The 7303-nt window shown below is 38.1% G+C and overlaps 1 pseudogene across 1 annotated transcript; it reads right to left on the reverse strand.

Moving 5' to 3' along the window:
• Positions 1-4703: 4703 nt before the first annotated feature.
• LOC306651413 (ubiquitin-conjugating enzyme E2 E3-like) lies at positions 4704-5843 on the reverse strand (annotated as a pseudogene). Its single transcript has 2 exons — positions 5583-5843; positions 4704-5166 (listed from the first exon to the last, which is right to left on the reverse strand). The product of its transcript is annotated as a ubiquitin-conjugating enzyme E2 E3-like (transcript).
• Between the last annotated feature and the right edge of the window lie 1460 nt (positions 5844-7303).

Genomic DNA, 7303 nt, shown 5'->3' on the forward strand with positions numbered 1-7303 from the left:
TCATGAAATATTTTATTTTATTTTTTTAGTGCAGACTTTCCAGTTATTTTGTTTTTGGTTGTCAAGGATAGTTTTTAATTTCATCTTCAATTCTGCAGCTTAATTTTACTGGTATAGTATTCTTGTTTGGCATCAATTTTCTTCCAGAGTTTGGTATATATTATCCCAATCCCTCCTGGCCTTTTTCTGGTCTGTTTTGAAAAATTAGTTCAAATCCAGATTGTTTTACCTTTAAACGTGACCAGATGTTTTTCTCTTGCAGCTTTTAAAATTCTGTGCTTATTCTGTATGTTTGCTATTTTCATTATAATGTGTCTTGGAATGGTTCTAATATGATTTTGTTTATTTGGATTCCTATATCCCTCTTGTATTAGAATTCCCATCTCATTCTTAAGGTTTGGAAAATTTTCTGATATTATTTCATTGAAAAGATTTTCTATCTATTTAGCTTATACTTCAGAACCTTCATCTACCCCAATAATTCCTAAATTTGGCCTCTTGATTTTATCCCTGACTGTTTCAATATTCTGTTTATGGTCTCTTAGCAGCTTTATCGTCAACTTTAAGATTCTATATTTTTTCTTTGAGGCCTGAAAATCTGGCTTCAAAGAGATCTAATTTATTGGTAATTTTTTACATTGAATTTTTCATTTCATTTATTGAGTCTTTTATTTCCAGGATTTCCCTATGTTTCTTTTTCAAAATTACTCTTTATTGAAGTTCTTTCACTTCCTGTATTTTTGCTCTAATTTCACTCCTTATATCCTCTTTTAGATCATATAACATTTTAACTATGAAATTTCTAAACTCTCTAAATTCTTTCTCTGACATTTCCTCCACTGCTTAGGATGGTTTATTCCCTTGCTTTTCCATGGTCTTAGTATATCTACCATTATATTGGGATAGTTATCACTTCTTCTTTTAAGTACTGTTTTATGAGTTTCCTTCTCTTAAGAACACTTGGTTGGGCAAATATTGACACTTTAAGTCAATATGTGACCTTTGTTGATCCCAATATTGTCGCCACTTTGAGAGATGCCAGTGAACCCCATTTACTATAATCACCTCAGAGCCAAACCCATACTATTCAACCTTATGAGAAACAAAAACTTGTTGATATTGTTTTCCACAGTTCCTCAAATTCAGTTATGAACTTGTAGTAAAGTTCTGGAAGAGGTCATCAAATTAATCATCAAATTTACTAAAATTGGCTGGGCGTGGTGGCAAACACCTGTAGTCCTAACACCTGAGGAGACTGAGGCATGAGAATCACAAGTTCAAAGCCAGCCTCATTAATTTAGTGAGGCCCTCAGAAATTTAGTGAGACCCTATCTCAAAATTTTAAAAATTAAAAAATGGAAAGGACTTGGGTGTGGCTTTGTGGTTAATTGCCCCTGGAATCAAATTTTGATACTCCTCCCAAATTACTAAAATTGTTACAACATTAAACAAGGGATGAAATGGGGGAAGAAGAAAGATTGGACAAAAAGGAGAGGGAGCGAGCAAGAGCGAGAAAGAGAAAAAGGAAAGAAGATAGTGAAAAGATAGAAGAGAATAACTCATAGCAAGGTAGAAAGGAGGAATAGATTGATGTTGGGGAATAAAAATATGGATGAGTGGGGGGGTAAGTGGATCAGGTGTGAACTGGAGCTAGGAAAACAAAGAAAGATTTATTCTAATTAATGCTTTAAACCATGAGATGAAATGTATTCAAATGTGTTGAAGGTATGATGTTGGCTATCCGGGTAACCACTATTGTTCAAATTAAAAAGTCATGTATATGTTCAAAGTCAACATTAGAATTATTATAGAAAACCATGCCAAGGTGAAGATAATTCTTTGTGAATCTTGGTTTGGATTTTACTTTGGTTTGAACATTTAGCAGATGCCCATCATTCTTTGGCTTTGGATCCTTCCAGAATTGCTGGGGTGCAGGATCCACTTCCCTAGTTTCCACGGACCTCCCACCAGATGGTTCTGGTTTGTCAGTTCAGGGGCCTGCACCTGACTGCTAGGAGGGTGGAGCATTGTGGTTTGGATCATTCTATTGTGTGCAGGATTTCAGAATGCAGGTTCTGGAGTGACCCTTTGATTGCTGTGTGTACTAATTCCCCTGTAGAAGATCCTTGTCATGATGTTGTCAACCCTGATGGCTGTCTGTGAGTACAGGATCTCTGGTTATAGATTTTTTCATGGGTGTTTTGTGGGCAAAAGTAGTCCTCTGGCCAGTGCTGCTCTCTGGGTTATTGTAGTAAATGACTCAAGAGATTCACCTGGGTTCTACTTTTCACGGTCCCCAGTTGTGAATGGTGGGCTGACTATGACTTTATGCAAGGTCTAGCCAGTGTTCAAACAATGTGCTTTTACTCACTACTTGTACTCACAGGTGAGGTGAGGTGGGAAGCCAGTTAAGGCTAGGGAGCAGCTACTTCTTGATGTCTTGGATCAGGCAATTTTCCAGCTTAACTGATCTCCTTATGGCTATTTGCAGATGTTTACTGCTTAAGTTTCCTGGGGTATTCAAGGAAGTTCTCCTAGCAGTCTTTTTGCTTGTAGCTGCCACCATCCAGGAACCAGATCTCTATGTTGCTGAGTAATCTTGCATCTTCCCTCTAGTGCATGATGATGCAGAGGACAGTCCTTAGGCTTTCTAGGGTACCTCCCCACAATGTCAGTGTTTGGAGCTGGTATGGTTCTGATAGATCCTCTTTCTTCTGCTCTGGAGCAAAGCTGCTTCTCTGCCCTGTAACTGTCTGGGTTGGACACTGCACAGAGCTTTTTGCCCTTGCCTGGGTCAGAGAGGCTGAGCTGAACACTGGAGTAGGTGCATTTCCCAGCACAGACCTACTTCACCACTCTCCTTGTTTGTGGTGAGGGGGAGGAGGAAGGGTTTCAGCAATTTTTGGCTAGTTATGGTCCCTCTAGAAGTTCATTCTGGCCAGGTTCTTAAGAGGTCCCACTGCAGGGAATTCCCTCTGGTTTAATTTGCAGCTGTCTGGGTGTGGGAAGACATGCTGATTTAAAGGGGTGACTGGTGAACTGAGGGCTCCACAAGATGGCTGCAGACTCCCAGCTCAGCTTCTGGTAACTATATTCAAGTTTCTCTAGGTCTCAGACCATGTTCTATTGAGTCTTAGAGCATTGATTTTGTTACCACCCAACTTTCAATTCTGCATTTTTCTTCCTATCTCCTTTCTGTGTTGTGAGGAGATCAAGAATCACTGCCTAGCTCCCTTCTGCCATCTTTCAAGCCCATTGTGGTGTTGTCTTTTAATATTTATTTACTTATTTATCTTTTTTATTTTTATAGACTGATTTTTGGTTCGTTGTACACAAATGGGATATATCTTTTCATTTCTATGGTTGTGCATGATGTAGATTCATACCATTTGTGTAATCATACATGTACATAGGGTAATTATGTCTATCTCATTCCACCATTTGTTATACCCCCGCTTCCTCCCCCCTCTCATTTCCCTCTACATTATCTAAAGTTCCTCCATTCTTCTCTTACCCCCATTCCCCCACCCCCATTATGTATCATCATTCACTTATCAGGGAAGACATTCAATCTTTGTGTTTTTGGGATTGGTTTATTTCACTTAGCATGATATTCTCCAATTCCATCCATTTATCTGCAAATACCATAATATTATTATTCTTTATGACTGAATAATATTCCATTGTGTGTATATATATCACAGCTTATTTATCCATTTATCTGTTGAAGGCCATCTAGGTTGGTTCTACAACATAGCAATTGTTATTAATGAAGAGAGAAAAGAAAACCTTAAGGACCCCATCTAAATCTTTTTTTTTTTTTTTTTTTTTTTTAAGTACCCCCAGGGTCATTATCACTGATCTACATCCCTTGGTCTTTTTTAAAATTTGAAATGGAGTTTCACTAAGTTTCTTAGGTCTTGCTAAAGTGCTGAGGCTGGCCTCCAACTTGGGATCCTCCTGCCTTTAGCCTCCTGAGTTGCTGGGATTACAGGAATGCATCAATGTGGCTGGCTCAATCTAAATTCTTAACGAAGATATGACAGGGGCCTTCTTTGGAGCCTTATAGTCATCTATGAGAATTATTGTTTCATACTTGAGAATACTAACTGGTAACAGGATTTAGGATATCTGCCACTTAAACTACTATTGTAGAGAGTTATCAAGTTTGTTCCTAAAGGTGGGACTTGGACTTCTGCCCTTGGCCCAATAACTATAGTTATTTGTAAAGCAGACTTTCAAACAATTGAGGTTCCTACCTTATCTTGAGGAGTAGGGTATATCTTCTCCTCCTCCTTTTTTTTTTTTTTCTTTTTGACAGAAAACTATAACTTCAGGAGCATATGTATTGTGTTGAGATGATATGTAAGTGCTCTCTGAGCTACAAAGGTAAAAGGTAAACATTTTACAACAGCATGAACCACATACTCAGAAATAGATCTGGGTTTAATAAAAATGACATAATTCCTAGTCATCTATGGCTACTTTTATAACTTCATACATATAATGAATTAGGCTAAAATGCACTATAATATTTGGTAGACTTCAGGACAAGTATCCTTAGTACATCACAAACTACATTTTTGACATCCCAAAGAAGCAAGACTTGCAAATAGGCATTTTAAACATAACTAATCTACATCTACGAAGTTCTACTCTTAATAGCATTTATCTCTTTGGGGAGTCTCCCACTCTCCAAGGATAAAAGCAGAGAGTAGAATCTGTATAACATATACACAGAAGTCCATATTGTAAAGGCTATAAAGATTTGTAGCACAGTGAGAAGATGCCTTCTGCTCCTTCACACTGCATACAAATTATATGAATTATATTGCTAAACTCTTGGTCCACTCTCTGGATATCCTGTCATGTTCTGCTCTGTTGGTCAATTACTGAGTGGCTGCACTTCCAACCAGAGGATCTGCAGGGTTGCAGTCTGTCAAAAGGGAATAGATAGCAAAATCTTTGAAATAGTCAAAGGACTCCAGTTGTCTTCAAGAATGTCCAGACAGATGAGTCCCTGACTGTTGATGTTGCAGTGATAGATTCTCATGTGGAAAGTAACCTTTGGTGGCAAAATGGATAATATGGTGAAAATGTGATATCCAGAAAAAACACACCACCTTCATATACAGAACCTGGTGGACCAAGTATGGTTGATCTCCACTCTTAAATGTTATCTCCTTATCCATACCATTCAGCCATAAAGAAGAATAATATTATGGCATTTGCAAATATATGGATGGAATTGGAGAATATCATACTAAGTGAAATAAGCCAAGTCCAAAAAACCAAAGGCCGAATGTTTTCCCTGATAAGTAGATGATGATACATAATGGGGGTGGGGGTGGTGAATGAGAGAAGAATGGGGGAATTTTGGAATATATAGCAGAAAATGAGAGGGGGTGGGGGCATGAAAATGGTGGAATGAGACAGACATCATTACCCTATGTACATGTATGATTACATGAATGGTATGAATCTACATCGTGCACAGCCATAGAAACAAAATGATGTACCCCATTTGTGTACAATGAATCAAAATGCAGTCTGTAAAAAATTAAAAGCCAAATAAAAATAATTAAAAAAATGTTATCTCCTTCAGGCCCAGCAGTGCAGTTAGGATGAGGATCAAGGGTTACTTCACCTACCTCCTTCTGAACTCTTTTAGCACTAGTGGATAACTTAGCAGTGATATTGCTAGAGAGTTTGGCATTCTGCTGGGTGGTAGAAGGTTTCTTATTCTCAGGCTTTAGAGGGGCTGGGTCTCACTGGTTCACATCTGAACTGCCACTGCTGGTGCTGGGGCTCTCATCATAGAACCTTTGCCTATCACTGGACATCTTGATGAAGTTATCTCTTGGAAAACTGGACTGCCTGCCCCCCCCCCCCCCACTCATGCGCTGCTATGGAGTGGGGGAGGGAAAGAGAGAAAAATCCTTCCTTAAGGAAATGGAGGCAAATGGGGGTCTGGGAGGGAGAAACAAAACCAAGGAGGCTCTGACCAGGGAATGTGGAACTTTCTAGGGTACATCTAATATTCTTTCTGTTGCTAGAACAAAAGACTGAATAGTGCTATTTTTTATTATGGTTTCTGAAGGTAATTCATTTTATTTTGCTATCCCTATCTCTGTTTCTCTCTCCAGGAATGAGTCAGACTTGAGTTCAAATTATGAAATTTCTCAGACAAAATAATTACTAAAGTTTGTGGGTACACATTACACCATATTTTTCCAATTGTAATTTTAAACTAAAAATGAAAATTACTGCATTTGTTGGTAGGGTTCTGTTCTCATTGTCCTCTCAACATGGCAAGAAAGAGTAGTATCAATATTTCAGATGTTAAGACAAAGTGGCAGATAGACTTTGGCCACTGGAAATGACATCCTCTGAATTTTTCTTCTCCATTTCTATCACTTTATTCCTTCCTGGGACTCTTCCAGTTCCCTCTTTCCTCATCCTCCTTTGTTGGTTCATCTTCCCTCTCCCTATTCCTGTACACAAAGTGTCCCAACTTCTGTCTCTCACAAATACGTCTTCATGGTCAGATGTGATAAGGGTAGGCTTCTTTAGACATATTTGCATAAATGTGTTTCCCTGCCTAGATTTTTACAGCTATTAAAAATGGCAGTGAGTTTGAAGTTAGATACAGAAGCACTGTGGGCTACTCTGTTTGTCACTGAGATGTAGAACTTTGTCCTTTAAGACTCTACATAGCTGAGAGAAGGTTAGACATTTTCAGGTAAAAATTAAAGCACCTGTCAAGAGCATGTCCCTGAATGAAAACTCATTTTATCTGCTTCTAGAACTTAACCTAGGGAATGCTAAAACAAAGGGATAAGATTTTCCTAGTATTGTTTTGGGACTTAGCAGTATCAAGTAAACAATGGCTCTCACTGCTTTTCATTGGTTGATTTTGTTTACTGAAGAGAAAATAGACTAGGGAAACTAAATACCAAGTTATAAATTTTTTTTAAATTTCTTTTTTCTTTTTAAAAATTTGTTCTGATTAGTTATACTTGACAGTGTGATGCGTTATGACACATCATACATTAATGCAGTATGATTTCTCATGCTTCTGGTTGTACATGATGTGGAATCATACCCATCATGTAGTCATATAGTACCAAAGGTAATATCAGATTCATTTTTTATGTTTCCTACCCCTACACCCCTCCCCTCCTTTAACCCCCTCTATCTAATACAAAGTACCTCTGTTCTTCCCTAGCTGCCCCCCTTATTGTGAATTAGCATCTGCATATCAGAGAAAGTATTCAACCTTTGATTTTGGGGATTGGCTTAT

Source organism: Sciurus vulgaris, assembly GCF_902686455.1.
Source record: "Sciurus vulgaris genome assembly, chromosome: X".
Lineage (NCBI taxonomy): Eukaryota > Metazoa > Chordata > Mammalia > Rodentia > Sciuridae > Sciurus > Sciurus vulgaris.